This window comes from Pteronotus mesoamericanus, unplaced genomic scaffold (assembly GCF_021234165.1).
Source record: "Pteronotus mesoamericanus isolate MK-2021 breed Mesoamerican mustached bat unplaced genomic scaffold, CSHL_Meso_final scaffold_36, whole genome shotgun sequence".
Taxonomy (NCBI): Eukaryota; Metazoa; Chordata; class Mammalia; order Chiroptera; family Mormoopidae; genus Pteronotus; species Pteronotus mesoamericanus.
Genome location: NW_026555313.1, coordinates 1,055,745 through 1,083,608, shown reverse-complemented (window position 1 = coordinate 1,083,608; position 27,864 = coordinate 1,055,745). Strand labels below are relative to the sequence as shown.

General features: G+C 33.9%; 1 protein-coding gene across 1 annotated transcript in view; it reads left to right on the top strand.

The window, feature by feature from the left end:
• Positions 1–27,864, top strand: part of SESN3 (sestrin 3) — a 69,305-nt gene that overhangs the window by 941 nt on the left and 40,500 nt on the right. The window lies entirely within an intron of this gene.

Here is a 27,864-nt window from a genome sequence, read left to right as displayed (position 1 = left end):
CTCACAGTTCCTCAGGCTGGGATTGGGGGAGGAGGAGACTGAGGTAGACGGGAGTTATCCCTTTTTAGCAACTCCCCCCCCCCCCCGTAAATCCAGAAAAATCAGACGCACCATCAGCTTATTGCTTCCCAGAGTGACTGATAGAAAGTTTACTCCGGTATTGTTTAGCTTACTTGGCTTAATCGTTTGGTTAACGGGGGGTGGGGGTGGGGAGATGTCGCTTTAAACCGAGAAAAGCTTTTAATCAGACTTTAACACTGGCCACTGGATAATATTATAATCAACTTATTCTTTTCCAGAGTCTATTTTTACATTTCATTAAGTGGAAACAGTAGTTGAGGTGCTTCTGTTTGTCAAGTACAAATGAATTAAAATTGCTGAGCTGTGCAAATGCGTGGGGGACTGAAAGACTAAGATGAATAGGACAACGTTTTTAGTCAATTTCTCTAAATACAGTTCAGCTGTGATTGTTCTTTATTTATTAAGAAAGAAAGAAAGCATCTAAGTAAGCAAGCTCAAATATTTGCGCTCTTTGTCCAAAAACTGTTTTTCTTCCTCTGTGGGTCAGGCCAAGTGCCAATCAAAGTTGTTTTTCAAGGCTCTTTTCCCTGCAGTAGGGCTGCTGCTTTTTTTTTTTTTTTCTATTTTATTCGAGAGCATGAAGAAAGCAAAGGGATTGCAGATTTGATGTTAATCGAACAGTTAAATATGCCTTAAATTGTGTTTATTGGGTATGTTTTTCCTGAAACATACTTGTATTAAATGTTCATGTTGAGTATGTGCAGTTATTTTTTTCCATAAACTCTGGAATCAAATTACAGTTGATACTTGTTCAGCTCATTGTAGGGCGGCTTGTGAGAAATGTAATGGATCAGAAGTGCAGATCAGCTTAGTTGAATGTTAACTCTTTGATTTCAGGGCCGGGGCATCTGAACTAAGGTTTTTAAAAAATGAGTATTTCCTAATTTTAAAAGTGATAGGTTCTGTCTTTAACATGAAGAAAGAAAAGGTGTTGTTTGTTTCACGTTTGGTTAAACTCAAGCCTGGTTAAAATAACAGCTAGTTATTTGTTTTTACTGAATCAGGAAAAAAGAGCTATATTGATTTTGTTTTTTTAAATGACTCTGGTATATTGGTAAGCTAATAAAATGTTTGGAGGTGATATTAGGCTTCAGAACTGTTTTTGTTTTATATTTCTTTTGAGAGAACCATGGCTATGGGTCCATCATACTCTACTAGCATTATTTATATCTTTGTCTTTGCTTTTAAGAATATATTTACCCAGAAGAACATCCTAATTTCTAAGCATTATTAAAGAAAGAGGTATATGGAAAAGTGGGTATTTACCATTTTTATATTTTGTAATTGCTATGCATACCTCTGCCAATATTCCAGTTTTTAGTAACTCCAAGGGGTATTTAATATTGATTCATGCAGTAGCATGAAATAGCTGTAGATGGAAATGGGATTGTTTGAGCCAGTTATGACATGACTTGGCAACATTTGTTGCTTGTTAAAGAGTACTAGTCTTAAATGCTCTGAAAAGATATCAAGTGTTTAGCATTTTAAATTCTTCATCCTAAAAATAGCATGTAAGAGCTTATTTCTAATAAAGAGATGGTTTTCTTATTGATACAAAGTATATAACTCTAAGTAAAATTCATCTACAGCTTTCAAAATGTGATTCTCCAAATTTATCCTGTTTTCCAGTTAAGTGTTCAGTAATAACCAAATGAGTCATAGCATTTTAAATTTTTGTTCAATGTACTTAATAATGGAAGAATGAAATTCATGCACACCCAGTGTGATTTACTCCTTGCTTTTATAATCCTCATTAATGATGGAGGAAGATCCACCTTTATATATGGCATGATGCATTTTTCTCTAAGTGGCTTAATTTGTTACATTGTGTTGCTTTTGGGGAGGGTGTGAGGAGAGGAGGGATCTTCAAAAGGAACTGGATTCACTTTCATATGAAGTAATTTAATTTAACCCAATATCTAAAGATTGCATTTTATATTGTATGAGAATCACATTTATTCTTAGAAATGCCTTTATAATTTTGATTTCAGTGTCCTACAAAATAATAGACTTCTTAAAATATGGAAGATATCTAATTTTTTAGCCTTAGGTCACTAAAAAGAATGGAGAGGTAAACCACAGAGGAAAACAAAACTGTTCACAAATCTATAACTCCTACCAAGTCTAATTTGTTCTGTTATCAGTGAAATAATTCAATAAAGTTTCTAATAAAAGAAGAAATGCCTGTATTTATTTTGGAAAAGTTAATGCGTTTTGAAGTGTAACACCTTTTACTTGAAGAACTTCCAGGGACAACTAGATAAATTTTAAAAGGGAGTGCCAAACCGCATTAAGAAAGGTAGGTAACTGCCAGTCCACTCATTTTGCAATAAATAAAGGGTGGCTTATTACAATGGCCTCTCAGTAAGCAGTTCGGGGTATTAGAGTGTATAAAATCCTGCACTATAAGTTAGAGAATTTAACATTTAAAAGTTCTTAATATAGTTAGTAGTTCCAGTGGCACATGTTGGTTGGTTGGTGCACTTTACCACTTTGCTTATATTGTCACTTATTTTGATAACTTTTGATTGTTTTGTAAGTGAAGAGACTGAAAACAAATGGGAAATATTGGATTAAACCATATGAACCTCATTTTTCTAGTCAAAATTTTTAGTTAATAGCAGTTTTATATGGTTCAGCCAACAGAATGGAATTGCTTTGACTGTGGACTAGTGGCTTTATTCTGCCTTGGTTAATCAGGTTTCTTACATACATAATTTTGATTGTCATAAACAATTTTTTACTTTGTTTTATCTTAAATGAACTAAGGAAAGATTAAGAAATAAATTTATGGTAGCAATTTATTATACAAAAGTATTCAAACAGCTTTTTATGGACCCCTAAAATGCTTGTGTTCAAAAATGCTTGAGTTGGATTAAATTTTTAAGTTGGATCAAATTTTAATGTAGTTTAAAAAGTTATCTTTTGTTACAAGATTTTTATACAGGACTTGGCGTAAACCTTGTTCTGCTACCTTTGTACATTTGAAAATTTTTGTTAATATGACGTTGTTGAGAAAGATTGCCATTGATCATGAAGGCACTGGCCTTTAATTAAAATTCATTTCTTTACATATTTACTTATGTTAAATATTTACATTTGAGAATACAAACTTATCAATTGTTGTTTCTTTGTCACAAAAACAGATAAAAATAATTGTTTATGTGTTTCATATTTCAGGTTCAATATAAGATTTCATTTGTAAAAGAGATTCTACTACTCTTCCCACTGTCCCCCACTTCCACCCCAAATAAATTGCTAAAACATAACTGCTAATGTAATGATTCTGGAATCCACAAAATGTGCTCACAGTTAGGTCTTTGGTAGGTCCTTTAATTGTGGGCAAGTTAGTTAACCTCCCTGAAGCCTAGTTGTCTCTGTAAAATGTAGATAATTTCTACTTACCTTATAAGGTAACTGCCTACCTTTAGAGAAATAATGCATGTTAAAATACTTTGTAATCCATAAAGTACAACTATAAATATAAGAAAGAAAAAAATAAGAAAGCCTATTTACTTTTTCTTTTCCCTCATACCTTAGTTTTTTGTGTGTTGTGGCAATATATTTCAATACATAACTGAATAACTTGGTTATTCTTTACATTTCTGTCCTGTTTAATTATTGCCTATAAATGAGAGGCAAAGATATTATGATTTTAGTTAGAGTGATCATTTTAAATTTACACATCTGTATTTGTATCAAACTCCCCGCCCCCCCCCCCCCCCGCCCCTTAAATAGTAATCCAGTGGGTAGCTTCTGGTTTTTCAAATAATAAAATTGCCTTTTGGACACTTCAGCAGATGAGGGAAATTGGTACTAGGTTTGAAAAGACTAAAGGATGATTGTGTTTATTAGACGTTGGGGCAAATCTAGCATAAAACAAAAAATAAAAATTAATTTGGAAGAAGAGTTATGGAAGTAAAAATCTCTCAGTCTTCCTCCCACCCCCTCCCCCATCTCTTCATCTTTTTCTTTTTTCCCTTTTGAGGGATTGGGTTATATTTGTCTAGACATCACAGCGTTTAGAGTGTGTTCACATTACCTCAGTGGATTATCAAACAGAAAATTTAAGTGGCATGGCCTTTTTCGTATAACTAGTAAGATGTCCATTTAATTCTCATTACTGCTTCTATAATAAATAAAACAATATTTCAGTTGTCTCCTACAGTATTCAGGTTGCCAGCAAATATCCTCATTCCCAGCTTCATCAGCCTATAGATACCTAAAACTCTCCAGATAATATTGGTTGGAAGTGTGAATTTTAGCTACTCTTTGACACATTATTGCAGAGCAACTGGAAAGAAAGGAAAAGAGTTAGCAGGCTATTTTTATTATTTTTGTAACAGTTGTTTGGTTAATTCCTTTAGATAAAACAGCACTTGTCTATTACAATTCTCAGATCCTGGTGGTGTCCAAGACCCTTTGGAGATTTAGGGATCAAAACTATTTTTATGACCATACTAAGACTTTATTGCCTTTTTCACTGTGTACAACAGCACTGGAGACAAAACCGTGGTGGCCCTTTAGTGTAAGGCAGGGTAGTGGCACCAAACACTCATTGTAATTCTTCACTGCCATATATTAAGTGGGAAAAAAATGTGTTTAAGAGTGTCCTTGAGGAGGTAATAAGAATTCAAATTTTTAAAATCTTGACCCTTGATTGTCTCTTTTTAAAATATCCTGGGTGACAAAATAAGAAGTATATAAAGCACTCCTGCATAGCAAACTGTCTCCAGGTAAAGAATGTGTGCAGTTGTTTTAGTTAGAAACTAAACCAGCCACTTTTAAAATGTAACACCAATTAAAAAAAAATATTTATAGCAGTTTTACTCAAAATTGCCCCAACCTGGAAACCCAAATATCCTTCAATAGGTGAATGTAAAACAAACTGTGGTATATCCATATAGTAGACTACTGCTTGGTCATAAAAAAACAACACATACGAATCTCAAAGGCATTACAGTGAAAGAAGCTGGTCTCCAGTTTCTACGTATGATCGTATATATGTGACGTTCTGGAAAAGACAGCTCTAAAGGGACAGAGATTGGATCAGTGTTTGCCAGCGGCTGTGGTGGGGCGAAGTTTTGACTAGAAAGAGGCAGCATTAGGGGATTTTTTGGGTGATGGAACTGCTGTGTCCTGAATATGGAGGTAGGTAGACAAATACGTTAAAACACAAAACTACATACAAAAAAGTTAATTTTATGTTAATTTAAAATTTAAAAAAATGTTAAATAACCCTGTTTTTATTTAAAAGAATAACTGTCAGACAAACTTTGTGTATTTGGTTAAAAATTTCTTGAAAATGAATGTGACCCCAAAACTCCAAAAAAAACCCCAAAAACAAAACCTGACAATATTCATGGCCAGTGAAAAAAATTCAAACTTTCAAGGAAATACTAGAATTTTGGAAAATGTGTACCTGCCATCATTAGCCTGAAAGCTTCCCAAATCTTAAAAAGGCATTCTTCTCAGGTGATATTAATGGATATGATATTTTGATGTTGTGTAACAAAATTTGTCAACATTTGGAAAATCTGTATAATTCTAAATAACCAATGTATAAAGCCATTGCTAGTCAGGGCCTTTTTCAGCTAAGAACCAATCAGTTTAGTACAATGGGCATGATCTTTGCCATCTGACTATGTTTTTTTTATCACAAGGAATAAATATTGTCAGTTATTTTTCTTAAATATTCAGGATCACTTTACTCATTTTTGAGAAACTTTATCAAAATCATACATGGGTAAAAGATCCATTCAAAGTACAAGACAGACAAATTTTAATAAAAAAATATAGAAGTTAAGTTCACTGAACTTAACTAAACTTTAAGAAGCTCTACTTGTCAAGTTTTGGTGTAGTATCAAAGAAGAATATTCACAATTATCTTTTTCATTTTTCAACTGCATTTTCTGTGTGAGGCCATATTTTCCTCACATCAGTCAAAGCATATCATAAGAGATTGAATGTAGAAGCAAATACGAAATTTGGTTGTCATTTATATTAAATAAAGAGATTTGCAGAAGTGTAAATGTCACTCCTCACTGTGTTTTGGAAAATTTACTCATAAAATTATATGACTTATGTTAACTTGTAAGGGATTATTATGAGTCAAACATTTAAAAATTTCTCAGTTTTAATTTCTAATATAGTAAGTATTGACAGTTGTAACTCACACATAAACAAAAGCTTTTTGGGGTCTTCAATAATTTTTAAGAGTATGAAGGAGTTTCAAAACCAAAATATTTGAGAACTGAGCCAGAGTTCCTCACAGCAGTGAGTGGAACATATAAACTCTTCAAAAAGTCTTTCCTTTTTTAAAATAGCTATTTTATTGTTGTTCTGTTACATTACCCCAGTTTTTCCCCCTTTGCTGCCCTCTACCCAGCCCACCCCCCACTCTCAACAGGCAATCCCAGCCCTATTGTCTGTGTCCATGGGACATCATACATGTTCTTTGACTAGTCCCTTCCCTTCTTTCCACCGTTATCCCCCTCAGCCCTCCCCTCTGGTGCCTGTCAGTCTGTTCCTTGTTTCCTTGCCTCTGGTTCTATTTTGCTTGCTTGTTTTGTTCATTAGGTTCCTCTTATAGATAAGATCACACTGTATTTGTGTTTCGCTGCCTAGTTTATTTCACTTAGCATAATATTGTCCAGTTCCATCCATGCTGTTGCGAAGGGTAGGAGTTCTTTCTGCTGCCTAGTATTCCATTGTGTAAATGTACCAGTTTTTTGGTCTACTCATCTACTGATGGGCACTTAGGCTGTTTCCAGCACTTGAACTTTTATAAATAACACTGCTATGAACATAGATGTGCATAGGTTCTTTTGAATTGATGTTTCAGGATTCTTAGGGTGTAGTCCCAGCAGTGGAATTACTGGGTCAAAGGGCAGTTCCATTTTTAGTTTTTTGATGAAATTCCACACTGTTTTCCACAGTAGCTGCACCAGTCTGCATTCCCACCAGCAGTGTACTAGGTTTCCCTTTTCTCTACATCTTTGCCACCACTTGTTTGTTGATTTGTTTATGATGGCCATTCTGACCAGTGTGATGTGGTCTCTCACTGTGGTTGATTTGAATCTCTGTCTTTTATTTTTAATTTTTTATTTTTAAATTATGTTTATTCTATTATAGTTGTCTCCATTTTTCCCCCTTTGCCCTCCTCCACCCATCCTACCCCGCCACCCTCCATTCAGTTCCCACTCTGTTGTCCATGTCCACGAGTCATTCATACATGTTCTTTGGTTAGTCCCTTCTCCTTCTTTCTACCATTGTCTTCCTTCCCCATCCCCCCTGGTCACTTTCAGTCTGCTTCATATTTCCGTGCCTGTGGTTTATTTTGTTTGTTAATTTATTTTGTATAATTAACAAAATAATTATTTTGTTAATATATTATTTCACCTATTGGTGAAATCATATGGTATTTGTCTTTCACCGACTGTGTTATTTCACTTAGCATAATATTCTCCAGTTCCATCCATGTTGTTGCAAAAGATAGAAGTACCTTCTTTTTTTATGCAGATTGATTTTATTTATTTTTTTGAATGTCAAAATCCATTAGAAAATATTAAAAATTTTAAATCCATTATAAAATCTTAGCAATAAAAACATGACACCAGCACAGAAATAATCAAGTAGATCAATGAAATAAAATGAGCATTCTAGAAACAAACCTATATATCTAACAATGTAATACATGATTAAATTGATATTTCAAATCAATGGGCAAAATAAGGCTTATTCAACAAATAAGGTGCATGGACCACTATTAAAACAAATATAGAGCCCTATTTCACACATTATACAAACAATATTCAGGTGAGTTAAAAATCAATATGTAAAATCTAAGGAGTTTTAGGAGAAAATACAAAATAATATTTTTCTTACCCTGAAGTAAAATAGTCAAACCCAGAAGCTATACAGTAAAATATTGACAACATGAATATATTAACCATTTAAGACTGTATAGTAATACACGTACTAAAAAAGTCATGGGACAAGTAGTAGAATAGGAATGTATTTGCAACACATCTAAAAAAGGGTTAGTAGTTTTTTTAGGGGAAAAATTCTACAAACATTTAGTCAAAAAATGGATAAAGAATACCAAAAAGTCGTTTAACACTTTTTAAAAATAATAGAAATAGGCAAGAAATATACAAAAACAAGTTTAGTTTCAACAAATAATGAAGTAACAACACATCATTGTCACAATCAGATTAAGAAGTATTAAAAATATTGGTAATATCAAGTATTGGTGATTGAAAGGAACTGGGTATTCATAGACTCTTTTACTTAATCTTCCTAAAGCAGTCCCCTTGCATTCTTGGAATGCTGGTTTGGTGGAGGTGTATTCTTTTAGCCTTCTTTTGTCTGGGAAACTCCTTATTTTGCCTTCCATTTTAACTGAGAGCCTTGCTGGGTAGAGCAGTCTTGGTTGCAGGCCTTCCCTTTTCACGACTTGGAATGTTTCTTGCTAGCCATTCCCTTCTGGCTTGTGTTTCTCTTGAAGTCAGGTACTAGTTGTACCAGGCTCCCTTATGTGTTACTGCCTGTTTCGCCCTTGCTGCTTTTAGGATTCTCTGTTTGTCTTTGATATTTGCCATTTAATTATGAAGTGTCTTGGAGTGGCCCTCATTAGGTTCCTCTTGAATGGGACCCTCTGTGCTTCCTGGACTTTTGTGACTTTATCTCTCCTCCAATTAGGGAAGTTTTCCATCATTACTTTTTCAAACAGGTTCTCTACCCCTTCCTCTCCCTCTTCTCCTTCTGGTATCCCTATTATACAGATATTATTACGTTTAAAGTTGTCTTGCATTTCCCTAAACACCTCTTCATTTTTTTTTAGTCTTTTTTCATTTTCTTGCTCTTTCTTAGAGCTTTTTTCTATCTTATCCTCCAGCTCACTGATTCGATCTTCTGCTTCATCTAGCCTGCTTTTGATTCTTTCAACTGTTTTCTTCAATTCAGAATTGTACTCTTCATTTCCTCTTGTGTCTTATTGATCATTTCTTTGCCCTTTTTCATGCTGATACAGTTTGCAGTAAGTTCCTCATGGTTTCCCTGTAGTTTTTGGTAATTCTGAGCTCACTGAGCTTATTGACTTTCCTTAAAACCATTGTTTTGAACTCAGTATCTGATAGTTTACTTGCCTCTATTTCCTTTACTTTTCTTTCTGGGGATTCCTCCTTTCCCTTTGACTAAGGAGTGTTTCTTTGTCTTCCAGTTATTTACGAGACTCTTCTCTTTTGCTTCTGCTTCTTAAATTGATCTGCCTCGATTTCCTGACTTTGTGGTGTGAACTTCTATGGCTGGAGACTGCTGTTTTTTCTTTCTGGATCTGCCTCTGATGCTGTCAGATGTTGACCCCATCTGACCTTAGGCAGTATGTTCACGACTTCCAGGAATCTACTGCCTGTGGCTTTCTCCTTCAGCTGTTAATCTAGTGACTCTGCACTCAGCAGGCCGGCTTGGAAACACCACAGGATGGGGCCAAGGCCGTCCTCGGGGTAGGGCTATTGTGTCCTCTCACGCTGCTGCCACTCAGGGGAGGGGTCTGCCTGAGCCAGATGGCTGCTGCCACATAGGGGGTGATTTAACATCGGGATCCTGCCAGCCACTCTCCCAGTTCTCTCCCCAAAGCCTCCTTCCCCAGTCTCTCCTCAGGTGTCTCCAGCCCACTGTGCCCACCCCCGCCCCGCCTTTGCCGGACATTAGGGTAAGTGGCTACAAATAAAAATGTATGTGTTGGCCCTTTAAACGGCTCTTTGCATCTCCAGCCATCTGTCTCTGGCAGAGAGCAACCCTGCCGCTTTTCACAGCTGGCTGTTATCTGTGTACTTTTTGGGCTCTGGTGCTGTAGGCTGGAGATTCCCGCTTATGGTTTACACTCTGTTCTTCTCAGGGGGATCCAACTGGCCCTTTCAATATCGTTCTGGTGCTGCCACCTGTGGGCACCCCGCCCGCCTTCTCAAGTCTCTACCGTACTCCTTACCAGTTAGGTTGTGCTAAAACTGATTCTTCTGTCTGTGTGAGGTTATAAGGCTCCTCTCTCGCTATTGTTCAGTTGTTTGTTCCAGGTGATTTCTCCACAATTTAGTTGTAATTCCAGGTTGGTCCTAGGAGAAGGTCAGTATGACTTCCTCTCACTCCTCTGCCATCTTGATTCCCTTCCATTAAATCTGATTTGCATTTCTGATGGCTAGTGATGCTGAGCATCCTTTCATATTTCTAAGGTTTTATCTAATCTTCAAACTCTTTCCTTTCTCCCTCTATTCCTGCTGTCCAAGTATACTGCATTTATGGCACTTAGCACATTGAATTAGAATTAACAATTGACATATACTCTTTCCCTACAAGGTTGCCTCTTATTTGGGATCTGGTTAGTGGAAATTTTGTTTTTAGCAAAATAGGATTTTGATTTAAAAGTATATTGCACTTACATATATCACCAGTATATTTACATTGGATACAATATAGTCTAATATAATTTTTCTCATTTTCCAAAATGTCTTATAATTTCTTTTTTTCTTCATTTTTTTTTCTTTTTATAAGGAACACTTTCAGAAGTTCAATAGCAAGGATTATTTTGTCATGTTTGTGACCATGGGAATGTTTCAGTTAAGTATTATACCACATTTTGGACAGAGTTCTGATAGGGAGCAAGAATGTTATTCTACTAAGAGGGTCGGCACACTGGCCTTAGCCGTGGATTTTTCTAACATGTAAAATGGCTGTTGCTTTGATATGGACACACACTTTATTTACCTCCTGGGATCTTCTAGTGTTCTATAAGGGAGGGCTGTTTCAGAGTAGTTTAAGGGCATACCTTCAAACTCCCAAGATTCTCTGTAGGTCATCTCCTAGGATTCATTTCCCCATAGAATTCTGGCTAAGTCATTTCCTCTTCTACCTCTTCCTCCCCTTCACCCCCAAGTCCTTTTCTTTGGAAGTCTCCCAAGCCAGCTCTGATATTGTTGTTTGTAGGCCTGGACTAGCCCTTAGCTGGCCTTTACTTTTTAGATCCACCAGAATTGAGTCATTTATTGGTCTGTGGGCCAGGATATTGACTGACTCCTGAGGGACACATGAATATTACAGGATATTCAATGATGGATTGAAATACCTTGCATTTTGCTGCCCAAAGCTTATAATAAGGAATGACAGGCATTTAATGTTATGTTTCATAAAGACTGTATTAAGCATGAATATGAATAAGTATGACCAAGTATAAAAATGGCTGATTTAGGGCCATATTATTTCTTGCCCCAGAGATTTTCTTAACAAGTATAAAATATATATTTGAGTACTATTTAATAGCTCCTTGTAATGGAAGTATACATTCTCATTTCTAGATAAATATTTTTATATCTTCCTCTATTGCGAAGATGGAACTAGTCGAAGAAATGAAATCTCTCTTTGCTGATAATGGAGATATGTCAGATTTACCTCATGGATAACTAAAGATAGATTTTGTGAAATATTACTGTAATTCTCTGGGACTGTAACTCTTAGTTTTGAAATGCATTTTATAATAGCAGTAGTAGCTTTCCTACTGCTTATGTGCCATAGACTGTGCTGAGTATTTAAGCTCTACTTGCGTATCACATTTACTCGTCATTGTAAACCTAAGAAGAATTATTATATTTTGTGGATGAAGATACTAGGGCAGAGAATTCTAGTTACTTGCTTAAGGTCACAGTACCAATAAATGGCAGTCTTTGAAACCTGAGTTTCAAAACCTAGCTAACTTAACAGGTATAAACATGTTTTTCTGTTATGTAAAGACTCTTAGAAAATGTAAAATTAACGAAACTTAATGTGACCTGATTATTTGAGAAACTAATAGGAGTGATTCAAATTCAGATATTTTCTACTTTATTTTTACATTAGAAATGCATAATTTTCTATCTATAATAAGTCAGTTGAGAGACAAATTGAAGTTCTCATTGAACATCATTTCGACCCCTCTAGCTAGCTCTTTTATCTATATAAATCTGTTGTTAATTATGTGACCTTTATTTCCTAATCCCAGAATGTACTTTTCCTAATTTCCCAGCAAATTTTGACTTCCCCTTTTTGCCAACCAGTCATTCATTAATTCAATTACATTGATTCATTTAATATTACTATAGTATCTGTGGCATAAGACACTGTCTAGAAACATTTTGAATTAAATATTGTGTCTCTTGACTAGGACATCTAAGAAATGTTCTCACTGTCTGGTAAATGTTTTTGTAGTAAAAAAGTCATTTATGAGGATAAATAACATGAATGCTCATTTCCACCATTCATTTTGGTTTCCTGTGTTAAGGCAAAAATAGTGGTAAAGGAAGCAAAGAACCCCTGGGACTGGTATCCTTCCACAGGCCTTCTCTCTCCTTAGAAAACCTATAATAAATACTGCAAGTGTAAAAGATTTTCTAGTCTTACAAAGGTTTTGTGTTGTGGGAAGATGTCATTCTGTTATTGGTAAATTAGAACTCCTGAGAGTTTTCCATGGAAACACAGTAAGGTATCTAGTTAAGTTCCAGAGAACTACTAATATGACAGGTATAGTCAATAAGCATTTACTGCTTAGCCTGGAAACCTAACCACCAGGTGTAACATGGTTTCCAAGGGAAAATACATCTGGAAATATAAGCAACTGATTCCCTGGAGCCTATCTTTCCCAATTTGTTATACTTAACACTAAAAATGGTAATGATTTTGACAAAAAAATTTTTTTAAATATATTAACTCTGAGAATAGGTTTAGTTATTGTTTGTTGTATCTTACAGGAAAACTGTTAAGGCAGTTGCATTCAATATTCATGCAGGAGTTGAAAGAAGGAAGGGGATAAAAATTGGGTAATAATCATGGTGTTGGGATAACCACGGGCCATCATCAAGCTGGCTTACCCTTCTTCACTTTGTTCTAAGGCTCTGGCCCAGGATTTAAGCTAGGTGGCATATTTTTTTCTACCCATCATTGTCTTTAAGGTAATGAAAAATAGTCAATTTTAACCGCCCAGGAAGTTTCTTTTTTATATAAATTAGGAATTTAACATGTGTAACTTTTTGGTATAAATAAATTAATAAAGTAAAACAAATTAATATCAGCAAATTTACTCCACTAAAATAAAATGAAAACAGAATCACCTAAGCCAAAGGTACCTTAGCACTGAACCCCAAATAATGTTAAAATTGTTACATTACTTGAAATTAATGAATTTTTTAGTTGGGGTATGGAATACGTATTTGTGTTATAGTTCTTTTTTTTAATAGGGTATGAGCTATATGATTAATCTTTTGAGATATTATTTTATATTGTGTAGCTGTTAAAATAACTACAAGGTACAGGTTCTAATATTCCTTAGGCAAAATGCATTGATTGTTAAACATCCAAGATTAGCATGAACTCATAACTGTTCTTTCGATTATGCAAGAGACCTATTTACTATTTAGTGCCCTTAAAAATGAAGGAAAATGTATGTTTTGGTAAATGAGAATGTAGAACCAGTTCTCTCTTTTTTTGGTGAAAAGATATAGATTGCCATTTTATGCCTATTCTATATCTCAGTGCTATTACCCTTTAATGGCTTTCATATTCTTAAGAGGCAAAAAATGTAAAGGCTGTAAACATACATAAACAAACTACTCACACACTACATGAATATCTTTCACTCATTTACTTATTCATTCAACAAACATTAGGTGTTTCTTGTTAGGCACTGAAAGAACAGAATGAAGGACATCAGGGTTTTTGCCTAAATAATCTGATGAGTTGCAACATACATCTGGATCTCACAAAGAGGTCTTCGAGATTATGCCCCTCACTTGACAAACAGGACAGAATAGGTTTTCGTAAATTTTCTCTGTGAGGAGCTAGACAGTAAATCACTTTAGGCTTGTAGACCTGAAGGACAGCCTAAGTAGTTGCCTTTGTGACACCAACTCAAGTCTGTCTTTGTATCATGAAACCAGCATAGCCAGTTCAGAAAGCACACTTTAAAGAAAGAATGTGGCTTTGTTCCAATAAAACTTTCTTTATGGACACTAGAACTCTAATTTTATATAATGTTCATGAACAATCTTCTGATTTAAAAATATAAAACCCATTCTTAGCTCCCCTGCAATACAAAAAGAGGCAGCAGGCTGGATTTGCCCAGCAGATGGTAGTTTGCTGACCTCCTGGTACAGAGGAAAGTGCAATGGATTTGGCATCAGAGGCCTAGGTTAGGTGACCTTTCTGAATTGTGTTTTGCTTGTTATTAAAATATAGATAGAAATAGTACTTATTAAAAAATAAGTTTTCTATATCATTGTAACAGTACTTTTATTGGTGTGCAAAATTAATCAAAAGCAGACTGTCATTTGTAAAAACTTCTAATTAGAATGACCTGTCTACATAAGTACCTGGTTAAGTATCATATAATTTGGATGGATCCAATGTAAAACTGAATGTGTAGATACTGAATATACTTGAAATCACATATGTGAGGTCATTTACCACTATAAACAGAATGCTTTTTACCTCTTTTGAAATTGTCACGCCTTATTTGATGTCAGTAGAAGTGCCCTTATGTAATTCAGTAGAAACAGCATTCTGTTTATATGGGTTGCATTATTTATAAAAGCATCAGTATATGATGTTTCCCATAGTTGAGATCTAGTGACATCCAGAGCAATGACACAGCCAGTGCCACTTGCAAGATTCAAACCCTATTCAATCAGAATTTTCATTGAAATGAAGATTGACAAGTATGCATTTAATAATGTGTGGTTCAGACTAGATCTGGTACAGAGTTCTTTTGACAAACTCTTGTTGTGATTGCATATTATGATTGTATATGGGAGAATTCAGTATACATCATCCATTGATATGGATTATCATTCTTGTCCTCTTATGAAGTAATTGCTAATCTGATGCACTTGGTTTAAAAAGAAAATTCCCATAATGTATAAGCAGCCATTAATGGAAAATACCTTAATTTTTCATTGATGTTAAACTTTTAAAGGTAGTACGTGACATCTCTGTGTTTTTCTCTTGTGTCCTTTACTCTTGGTCTTCATTAAAACTGTTGCAAAGAACATATTTGTCATAGTAGCAAATGGATTGATCATTATTGATTACCTTTAGGATAACTGCATTTAACCTCAGATAGTTATAGAAACAATTGGATTTTTAAAAATATTGAGTAAGAAATTAACTTAGGATCCTGTCATCAATGTACTACAGGGTGTTACCTCTTTAATGTTAGTGCCACTAAGGTTTGAGAACCTGTTGTGGTAGTGTGTGTTTAGTAATATTAGCTTTTAGTAAAACACTGTGTTACCATTCTTGAAAGTTCTTCTGATGTCATAAAAAATGAAGTAATTTGTCCTCTAGAACTTCTAGCTTGTCCATCACTTTTTGGGGGGCAGGTATGCATTTCATGACCATAAAAGCAGAGAAGAGTGCCTTTTTGTTATACAAAGTCATTTCCTTATATTCTATCCATATAGTCATTATAATGCACTTTACTATTTATGGATAGTTAACTATTCGACAGAATTACTTAGTACTTGAAAACTAAAATTTAATACGATGTTTTCCATGGTTGTAGATCAGTCAGTTCAAGATATAATTCTACTGTCAGTTGTAGATCAATCAATTCAAAATAAGGGATTTCTGAAATAAAGTTATTAGAAAGTTAGATTGGACTCATGAAAACTTGATAAATACCTTTTCTGAAATGTTTGTAATGAGTAATTGCTTTACAGTAATTTTTAAGAAAAATTTACATTCAAAAACTAAAATCCTTCTCAAAATTTTATAGTGGATACTTTTCAAGGGCAGTTGAATTCGCAGAAGATACAAGCATTTACTTCGGGTTAGGGGCTTATTTTCTTGAATGTCATTGTAACTCACAGCAGTTATACAACCACTGGATAGCAATTTTTAGGAATTAAGTTGGTTTTGCATGAATTAATATCCTTTGCAAATTGTTTGTTGCCCCATAGAATGGAGCTGTTGTTTTATTTTAAATGGTTCATTTTTTTTTTTTTAAAGATTGAAGTAATTTATTAACAGAAAATAACAATTCTATGGGCTAGTAAGCTTGTTAAACATCTAGGACAGTGGTTCTTGAAATATGGTCCCTGAACCAGCAGCACCAGCAAAACCTGGGTGTTTGTTTTAAATGCAAAATTTGGGGCCCACTCCAGACCTGCTGAATTAGAAATTCTGGAGGTGGGGCCCTTCAATCTGTATTTTAACAAGGCCTCAAGCGATCCTGATGCTCTATAAGAATTGACAACCATTACTCTATGATTTTTAACCAAATGTTTCCACAAGTCAAAATTGTATATGCCCATTTTATTTTCCATATGTACTGTCAATTGTTTGAGAAATATGGTTAAAAGAGGAAATTGTTTCAAATTAAATTAATACTAATAATAATGGAAGTACCAGCTCTAGAATCAGGGAGATCAAGGTTCCTTTAGCCTGTTTTAAAAATATAATTATAAACTTGGACCTTCAGGTATAATATGCTATAACTTAAAGAAAAATATGTTTTATTTTATTGTTGCTATAATCTAAACTTTAGCTTAAGAAGAAAAAAAGAGAGTTGGGCTTTGAAAGCTTGTTTATGACTGAAAGCAAGTGAAAACTTCTCTTGGAATTGCTTGTTTACATAAAAATAAGTGTTTTAGTGTCTACAGTGGTAGATTCTGATGGATCTTATACCATCTTAGATTATTTTTACTTCAAGGAAGATTGATGTTTTAAGCTTTCATACAGAAGAAAATTATCTTAGACTTTTTTGTTATTTCCATATTCTTTTTTCCATTTTTTAAAAAATTATTTTTTAATTATTCTTAACATAGAATATTTTATTAGTTTCAGGTGTACAACATAGTGATTAGACATAAGTCTAATACCCATCTGGTACCATATGTAGTTACTGCAACTTTATTGACTATATTCCCTATTCTGTATTTTACACCCCAGTGACTTTCTCGAACTGGCAATTTGTACATCTCAATCAAGGACTTCTTTTTTCCTTAAACAGAAGAAATGACAATGTTTGTCCTAAAGATAGGTTTAGGACAAATTGATACATTGTTTTTTTTAAAGTGTTTTGGATCTCTTAGACAAGATTAAATATCCATGTAAATTATGGATATTCTTTTTTACCTGTAAATTCGTAGTTTACTCTTCAGTTATAGTTACAAATGGGGTGTCAGAGAAGCACATCATGAAGCCTGAAAATTAAAACAAACCTAAGGAATGCATATTGTACATGAACGTTAGATAAATAAAAGGGGTAAAAGATGACTCTTTGAAAAGGAGACATTGTATTAGTTAGTTGCAGTTCTGTGTAGGATACTAATTATAAATACTTTTATTTTACTATTTGGTTGCATCTAATTTTGAGTTAATGGAGTTTTCCTTATTGCCTCTAGCTTAATATTAAATTTTAGCCTATGTTGATCTTACTCATGAAAGGTAGACTGAATTTAATTATTCCCCCCACTCTTGTATTCTCTTATGTGTCAGCTGTCCCAGAAGCATACGTAGTTACTTAATTCTAAACCATGGAGAGTGATGTTTTTCTCTTGACCATTTTTCTATCCGTCTTCTGTGAGGAGAGAACTAATATAGTACCTTAAATAGAACTGTCTCCATGGCAATGGGCAGTCAGCTTTTGACTTTGAGACTCATAAAAAAGGAAATTTTAAAAAGCATTTTCATGGTCTAAAATAGCAACAGGGCAAAAGTAAGGTGTAAGAATATTTCCTGTCAGTTTTTGCATGACTGATTAAGCTAACATAATATAGGAGAGTTTTTTTAAACATAGCACTTCATATCTGAGTATTTTAAAATGCTATACAATTTCTTCACTTAATGAGTGAGTGGTAATTGTTATCTTCAGATTAATAGAAAACTTGAGAAGCTCAGATACAAGCCTAGGATTGAGGCACATGCCTGAGAAAAAAAGGTTGGCTAACTCTGGCTGTAATTTTACTTTCATAACGATTAAAAGTACTGATGAAATGGCAGGTCATTCTTCATTATATTTAAACAGAATTATCTCTGGAATGCTGGAAGCAATGACAAGATTAAAAACAAAAGCTTAACAATTTATGCCATTTTTTTTTTACTGGCTCCTGCAATTTGGGGTCTATGGATCAGTTAAAAGACCGCTGGCAACCTGCCTCCCTTGTTCCCTGTTTCTACACCCACTTGAGAGGCAAAGCCCTTTGCTTCTCACTGCTGGGCCACCAGGCTTTCAGTAAAGGTCAGTGCCAGTGCTGTATATTAGGTGCTAGAAAATAAGAATACATTAGCCTCCGTAACCTTCTTTTGTTGTTTTCTATATTCATGTCTTCCTTGACTAAACCTTATCTTAGTGTAGTGTTAATTCCCAGTTGAATCATTTCTCACCTTTTAAAGTATCAGTAAATGCTTAATACTCTGAGGTTACTATTAATGAGGGAATTGGTTAACCAAATGATGTGACATAAATACAATGGATGTAGATCTATGCATTGGAGAGAACAGATGTCCCTAATAGGTTTTTTTCCCCTGAAGTTATGGTTTTTAATTTTTTAAAAAAGTAAAAATATACATTCATACAGAAAGATACACCCCAAATTAATAGTATTAATTTCTGGGTAGTGGAATTTCTGAAATATTTTTACCATCTACTTCTTCATTGTCTTTATAGATTTGTTTTTAACAATAAACATGTATTTTATAAAAATTCAAGAGCTAGTTCTGTTTTGAAATAATAGAGTAGAACAAGTAAATGAAGGATAGTGCACAGAGCAAATCCAAATAAGATGGTAAATTAAATGAGATGGTAAATTAAAGACACATTGAAATAAAAACAAAAGCTCATAGATTTAATAGCCGTCTATAAAAGCTGTGGGTAAATTGCCAAGGGAATAATAATGTTTGTGTATGTGGCTAATGAGAGCTCAGATGTGTAGACATAGATATATACAATCTGGAAATGAATGAAGATACTATAGCTGTATCTATAGTATATTCCTTTACGTAAAATCGATCATTACAGAATTTCTTTTTAGGAGTAAGAGGTACTTAATAATTCTTAATCAGAAAGTCACTTTTTTCTCTTTACTTTTAAAAAGAAAGCTACAATTTTTTAACTCTACTTTTAATACTATATGGTAAATAATACTGTATAAATTTAAGGAATTTATCAGATATATAACTTGAACATTGTATGTTAATCTAGAGATGTTAATTAGAACCTGCAGATAGGACAAGATGGTTATTTTATAAAATTTTATAGTTAATATTTACTTTCTAGGGTTTTTGAACAATAAAAAAGTATACAGAATATGACCTAGGTTTTAGAGCGCTTACTGTGTGAATGGAAAGCTATATATTTTCTAAATAATTATGAAGGGAAGTAAAAATAGAAAACATACTTTTTTGGCTTTTTATAGGTATTCATAGATTATTACTTGTCTTTAAGAATTATGAAGGCATAAATAAAATTTCAGTCATCCAAATATGCTATTATATAGAAAAGTATGGTTAAATATTAAACATTTTTATTTTTAATGGAGTGAGATGTTATTTTGATGACTTTCTGCATTTTTAATAATTTTTTAAACCTAATTTTAATTAAAAATTATCATATACTCAGAGTATTTATAACTAGTGTTTTGTAACTGTGTGTTTCTCACTGAAGTGGCTTTATTTTCCACATTAAATTGTTGGCATCATTTGTTGAGTGAAATATTGAATTAACAGACTACTGTGAGCCAACTGTTTTCTAAATCTAATCTACTACATAAGTTTTTTCTTTAACTTGTTAGATAATGTTTAAACATTTTGACTAGTTACATTATACTTCATGAACTCAGTGTTGCATAATTCTAATAATAGCAAATACCTACCTATGTGATAGGTAATATACCACTATTTAAAGAGCTTTATAGGTATTAACTCATAATATTCTCACTAGCCTCCTGTTCACCCCATTGGTGAGGGAGGTATTGCCAACTTTGGGTTATGTCGATGGCCAAATATAGCACCAGACACTGGACAGATAAGATCAACAGTTCATTAGTTATATATACTCACCAGAGGAAGAAAACACTGCATGCCACACATGACTAAACTGAGGCTGCACTCAGGAGTGAACAACTGAGGGCTGTGAGAGGGAGGTTTTATAGTATCAAAAGGATAAGGTGTGCCCTGTGGTTCCTCTGGGAAACTGTATTGGCTTGTTTGAATAATTTCATGGGCTGGTAAGGAACTGGTACCTGCTCCCTAAGGATAAGCAGGACTTTTACCTGGTACTTCTAGTGATAAGGAGGGTTGTTGGGCCAGGCGGCCATATTCAAATGAGCAAAGTGGGGAGGAGAACTAAGATATTTTGAGATGCTCCCAATTTTATCAGATGTTAAGGCAGCACATAATATTGAGTCTGAATTTTAGGCTTTATACTACACTACCCTATGAGGTAGATACTATTATTATCCCAGTTTCATATATGAAGATATCGGGTACACGAGTTAAATTGCTTACAACTGTGATGACTACTCCTGCAATTATTTTTTTATATGTTTGCGTTCCTCCAACCTAAATATAAATTCTCAACATCCAGAAACAAACAGAAATTCAATGTTTTACTTCTATTTTGTCTCATAAATAGAAATAAACTATGTTATTTTTATTACTGATTGTTAGAAATTTTCATCCATGTGGCCTGATGATTTTATTTCATTTCCTTTTATAATGCTATAAATGATAATAATAGGTAAATACATTTGCATTTCTTGATTGAGGTGCTGACATAGTCATTATCAAGAGAGGTGATAGATTTGGTTTTCCTCTTCTAAGAGCCTTTAAAGACTGAATAAATATTAAGATAATGTGGATTTTATTCTGTCTGACATGGAGGGAATGGTCTGCTCATCTGTATTTCTAAAGAACTTATGAGTAAGTTAGCTATAGGTCTTATATAAAATACTTTTTGGTTAATAAAAATTTTGGTTGTTTACTTGATTACAACTTTGAAGTTTACAAACGATTTGTCATTATGGTTTTAAAAACATGCATTATATACTAGGAAGTAATTGACAATAATACTATTTTTTATTCTAACGGTATCAGAGCATCCCATTTTTAAAATAAAATTGGATATCTTTTTCTGTGAATTTTGTTTTTAAATAAAATGGAAAGTAACTACAAACTGCTTAAATTAACTTTTTTTTTTAATTTTTTTTTAGTGTGCCACATCTTTGATATAAGGAAGCTAAGGATTATGTATAGAGTATTATTTATCGTGAATTATATGACAATTAAAAGCAGATTTTCCACAATTTTTCCTCATTCCCTTCACCTGGCCTGTGAACTTTGTTAAAATAACTTTAAAATAAGAACAATTTAACCTCTGTTTATTAAAAAAGTCTTGAGTCTGGTATAGTGGGATAATTTATTTAATCTTCCTTTCTATATTTTTTAAATTGATTTTTAAAGAAAGAAAGGAAGGGAGAGAAAGAAACATCGATTTGCTGTTCCACTTGTTTATGCATTCATTGGTTGATCCTTTGGGATAGAACCTGCAACCTTGGCATATGGGGATGGTGCTCCAAGCAACTGAGTTACCTAGCTGTGTTTAAATGATACAACGTTAGAATGCAACATGCTGTCAGTTCTGCTATAACACTTAGGCACATTTGTTCAGTTGCTGTATTAGGAAATAATTTAAGCATAATTGTGAATTTTGCATTCGCTTACACATGGTTTCATCCCTGAGAAATACTAGGTGAATTCAGAAAACTGCGCTCAGCCAGTCTAAGTTGCCTATGAGTATGCCAAAGACAAACATGTCCCTCAAATATCTGCCGTCTGCCTCACTCAGTTCACCAGTATATTATGAGCACCGTCCATCCACATCTAGTGTTAACAACTTTCCATCCAATTTCATATCATCCTTCTTCCACTGCGTCATAACTCACAGACTGGAGCCCTTTCAGTACCCATTTCCACAAGAAACCCTTGCATTTTTTGCAAGGTAATGTACCATATTTATTGTAATACATATGCATTTTTAACCATTTAATGTGTGTAAAACTGTGGTACCATTTTTTTTTTATTAGGTTTCTTTGTTAAAATGTAAAGCTGATGGAGTTTCCAAAGTGTTATGCCCTTAGTCTCATTTTCTCCATAAGCCCTTTGTTTTCATTACATTAATTTGCATAGTGTAGTGATTTTTTTAGACACAAATGTGTTACAGCACAATGACTGTAATTGAAAAGATTATCCTATTTTTTAAAATTAGTCTTGAATTTTAGTTACTTCATTGTAATAGTGTGATTAATTTAGTAAATGTACTAATTATATATGTGATAAATTCAGTATAGAAATTCAGTGATTTTAAAAAATAATTAAATCATTAGAGGTCATAGATATCTTTGACATGTGTCACCTGTGAGGGCTCTATAGAGAACTGTCATGAATTTGCCATCTAAATTCCTATTAAATGTATTATTCATTATCATGAAGTTTTAAAATGTATGTTTTGGGGTAAATCATGGGGAAAGTAAATTATAAAAATGTGTAAAAATTACAATCTCTAGTAAATTTATATTTCTGCATATACATAGATATGCTTAGAAAAACATTAGATGGATGGAAACCACCAGGTTAAAAGTGGGACTTTTTTGTATGACAGAATTATAAAGAATGTTTTTCCTTATTAGTAATTCTCTTCATTTTCCATGTGAGTGTATTATTTCTATAATCAGAAAATAAAACTACACAGAGGAAAAACACGAGTGGGTGTGTGTGGGGGGATACAGCACTAACAATAACAATACATTTCTTAATGAAGCTCTTAGGAAAAAAATCCAGAATGGAGGGAAATTAAATCTTGCCAGAGATTATATCTAAATTTTGAAGATAGGCCTACTTTTCATTTTGTGTGCACTGTATTCTTAACACAGTACTAGGTTTTTTTCTACATACTTTATCTCATTTAATCCTCATACCTTATGAAGTCAAGATACCATCCCCTCTTTATGAAACAATAAATTAGGCTTAAAGAAATTAAATATTTACCTGCTGTTTGGATGCTGTTACCTGTTAATGTATTACTTTTCCTCTGGGAATGTGTGTCAGGAATAAATGTTCCTTCAGTGCTTATCAGTAAAATTAAACTTATGAGTGAAATTATGCTGTCCCATGTAGCATTCTTCTTTGATATGTTTATGTTTCCTCTAAGAAATCAAATATTAGCATTAACAAACTACAAAAGAAGTTATTGACTATTTGGAATGTGGAAGTCTGTTGGTATGTTAAAAGTATTTTAAAATACTTGCCAAACTAAATTCTGATTACATAATCATATATGTTTATTCAAAACTGTTAATAAAAACAATTTTATTCATATTTTGGGTAAGGGTTATGACTTTGTAAGTTCACTTCTCTTGTTCATAACAAAAAATCACCACTGGATTAGTCTTTTAAGTCTTCTAAAAACTATCACTGGACTAGTTTTATTGATGTGGAAATGTACCATATCATATAAACTTAATCCTTAGGTCTGGAATCACTCATATACTTGTGCTGAAAGAACTCAGAGTCTGTAATACACTCACTTTAGAGAAAAGATAGTTTGGAGTACAACTAGGGAAACTAAAATTCTTTGCTTTAGAAAGTAAAATTGGGCTTTGAATGGGTTAACAATAAAAACTCATGGGGAGCATCTATTCCTTCCACCTTTGCTGTTTGGATGCTCCCTTTGGGAACCCAGCCATACTTGAAAGAAGCAAAAGCAGCCCACGTGGAGAGAAGCAAGGCCACCCCAGTCAACAGCCAACACCAAGTGAGGCATCTTGACCCAGCAGCCAACCTGTATGTTCTGATAGTTGTATACGTGTTTTGTATACTGATGATCGTATGACTCTTCTTTAAGAAGAGAAAAATGTATTTTGGAGATTGCATTCTAGTGAAGAAACAGTTATATTTGAAGAGCTGTTTCAATCCCCTAAAAAAGGTTATTGAAAATTAAAACACTAATATATTTAGGCCTAGTACTGCCTAAAGCAGTACTGAATGCTGAAGCTAAAATTCTCTAATATGTTTTTAATAAAAACATCTGAGAACAATAAGTCTATACATTATTTTGTGAGGACTTTAAAAATCACATATGATAATAGATTATAAAGGTTTTGTATAAAGATTTTTAACAAGACTACTCTTATTATTTACATGAAGTAGTTTATCATAATCCCTTGATTTATTTGGGGAAAAAAGCTAGAGAAAGAAGAAAATCATTAAGTAACATAGATCCTTAAGAAATGTTTAGTTTTTAAATTTATTTATTTTTAGAGTATGGTTTGTTTTCTTTTTTTAAAATACATATTTTATTGATTATGCTATTACAGTTGTCCCATTTTTTTCTCCCCTTTATTTCCCTCAGCCCTGAAACCTCTTCCCACCAGCCTCCCCACCCCCCCATTAGTTAACATCCATGGGTCGTACATATAAGTTCTTTGGCTTCTCCATTTCCTATACTATTCTTAACCTCCCCCTGTCTATTTTATGCCTACCAATTATATTTCTTATTCCCTGTACCTTTTCCCCGTTCTCTCCTCCCTCCCCTCTAATATCCATTTCTGTGTTTCTGTTCCTGTTCTAGTTGTTTGCTTAGTTTTGTTTTTTTTTTTTTTAGGTTTAGTTGTTGATAGTTGTGAGTTTGTTGTCATTTTACTGTTCATAGTTTTGATCTTCTTTTTCTTAGATAAGTCCCTTTAACATTTCCTATAATAAGGGCTTGGTGATGATGAACTCCTTTAACTTGGCCTTATCTGGGAAGCACTTTATCTGCCCTTCCATTATAAATGACAGCTTTGCCAGGTAGAGTAACCTTGGAGGTAGGTCCTTGCCTTTCATGACTTTGAATACTTCTTTCCTGCAAGGTTTCTTTTGAGAAATCAGCTGATTGTCATATGGGAATTCCTTTGTAGGTAACTGTCTCCTTTTCTTTTGCTGCTTTTAAGATTCTCTCATCTTTAATCCTGGATAATGTAATTATGATGTACCTTGGTGTGTGCTTCCTTGGGTCCAGCTTCTTTGGGATTCTCTAAGCTTCCTGGATCTCCTGGAAGTCTATTTCCTTGGCTAGATTGGGGAAGTTCTCCTTCATTATTTATTCAAATAAGTTTTCAATGTCTTGCTCTTCCTCTTCTCTCTTTGGCGCTCCTATGATTCAGATGTTGGAACATTTAAAGTTGTCCTGGAGGTTCCACAGCCTCTCATTTTTTTTGAATTCTTGTTCTTCATTCTGTTCTGGTTGAATGTTTCTCTCTTCCTTCTGCTCCCAATTGTTGATTTGGGTCCTGGTTTCCTTCCCTTCCCTTTACTGTTGGTTCCCTGTATATTTTTCTTTCTTTCACTTTGCATATCCTTCACTTTTCCTCCATTTTGTGATCATACTCAGCCATTTTTGTGAGCACCCTGATTACCAGTGTTTTGAACTGTGCATCTGATATGTTGGCTGTCTCCTCCTTGCTTAGTTCTATTTTTGGAGCTTGGATCTGTTCTTTCATTTGGGACATATTTCTTTGTCTCAGTGAACCTGTTACATTGTAAGGGGTGGAGCCTTAGGTATTCTCCAAGACGAGACAACCCAGGTGGCTCCGTTGTGACGATGTATGTGGGGGACGGGTTAGAGAGGAAACAGTGCTGCTTGCTCTGCTCTCTGCGGGCGCGCAGTCACTTCCCCCACTACCCACAAGCAAAGGGGCCCTTCTGGTGCTGATTCTCATGTGGGTGGGTTTGTGTACATTCTTAGACCCTGTGAGTCTCTCCAATGAACTCTCCTGAGAGGCTGGGAGTTTTTCCAACTGCTCCAACCCCCATAAGGTTTTTACAACCAGAGGTCCTGCGTTTTTTTTTTCCTGCACTAGGACCCTTGGTTGCTTGGTCTGTCTCCGTCCCCAGCTGTTCCTCCCAGTTCATCCACATGCAAATGTGGGACTGTCTGGTCTGCCAGCCACCTCCTCTGCCTGGTCCTCCAGCTACCCCCTGCCTGGCTGCCTGTCTCCACCCCTCCAACTGGTCTGAGTCAATATTTCTTCTTTAATTCCTTGGTTGTCAGACTTCCATACAGTTCGATTTTCTGGCAGTTCTGATTATTTTTTATTTTTAAATTTGTTGTTGTCCTTCTTTTGGTTGTGCAAGGAGGCAAAGTGTATGTACCTATGCCTCCATCTTGGCCAGAAGTCCTATTTGTGTGTTATGTTTTCTTAACTGGATCATGTAGAGAGGACATAGAGTGTACAACATTGAAAGAAACCTTGGATATTTTTAAAATTAAAGTCATTCTGTTATGAAAATATATAAATTACATAATAGATGTCTATAACAGGGTTTTTTTTTAAAGCTTGGTTTTATAACATACCAGAAATTCAAAGTCTTGGTTTATCAGCTTATTAGTAGACCAAGTAAAATGGTTATTTAAAATAATATTTTAAAAGTACAATTATGAGAAGGCAAATAATTCTAAAACATTTTGGTTATTTTGCTCCTGAAAGCTTTCTATCAGCATTTAGAAACTCAACAGCATTTCACATTATCCAAAGAATGTTAATGTGAAAAAGACCCTGGAGATCATCTTTCTGAAATGAGAAAATTGATATCCTGAAACTGATCAAGGTCTCTCAGTGCTTGAGAAAGGAAAAGGACTCAGGTTATTTAGTATCCTTTTCATTATATCATTGTACTTGTAACATTCAGTTACATTAATTCTATTCATTGTTGCTTGAGGTGTCTAATTTTAACAACTAATTTGTAAACTCTCTTTTGTAGCTTGTATACTTTCTATAATCTTGAAAGAGCTATTATAGGAGCTGTTTAATAATGAAGAATTCAGTTAGTACATACTGATAGGTTGGTGTTTTTTTTATGTAAATGTGTAGTTTTAACTTACACATTCAAATGTTCTGGTTCTCATTTTGATGCTTAAAAAATTACTAATTCTTAGATCATATAAATGATTTTGTTTATTTTGAGTTAACTAGAAAACTGTGGTAATAGAATACTAATATTGAAGCCTAAAGCACAAGCTATTCTTAGTTAAAATAAGTTAGTTAAAGTAGAATTATAAAAAAAAGAAAGGTATATGAATAGCACCTGTATGCAAGCTAATCTGGAAAATTGGAAGTGCTATAAAAAAAACAAATTTAAAAAACTTTTTAATTATTAGAAGATAATTACTTTCACAGATCTTAATTGTAACATAATTATAGCTCTTTTTTCCAATCAAAAGTCTATACTATGAAATTTTGTTGTGAAAACAAATTAAAAACCTATAATGTTGTAATGTAATTTTATTCAGTTAAAATTGTGTATGTGTATATTTAGGACTAATATGGGTCCAGGATGCCAAGAAATGAAGTACTTAATACCATTAAATATGTGATATGCTCTGTAATATATAGAAATATTGTGTGATTAATGAACATTTATTGAGTACCTGATTTGAATTGATTATTAAGATGAAACAATTCTTTTATAATCAGATTAGTGAAAGTTAAAGGCATATAAAGGTATGAGCAGATGCCATATGAGAACCTAGAGGAGAGGACAACTCATTGTTGGTTTGAATGACCCAATACAGAGAATATAGAAACTGAGTTGGGCCTTATGAGATTAATTAGCAACACTGTAATAAATATGAAGAAGGGACGTGGCATTTCACATGGAGGCTCAAAGACAAAGGGACAAAGGCATGGAAATAGGCAAAAGAGTGTTTGGTAGTCAGCAGATCGT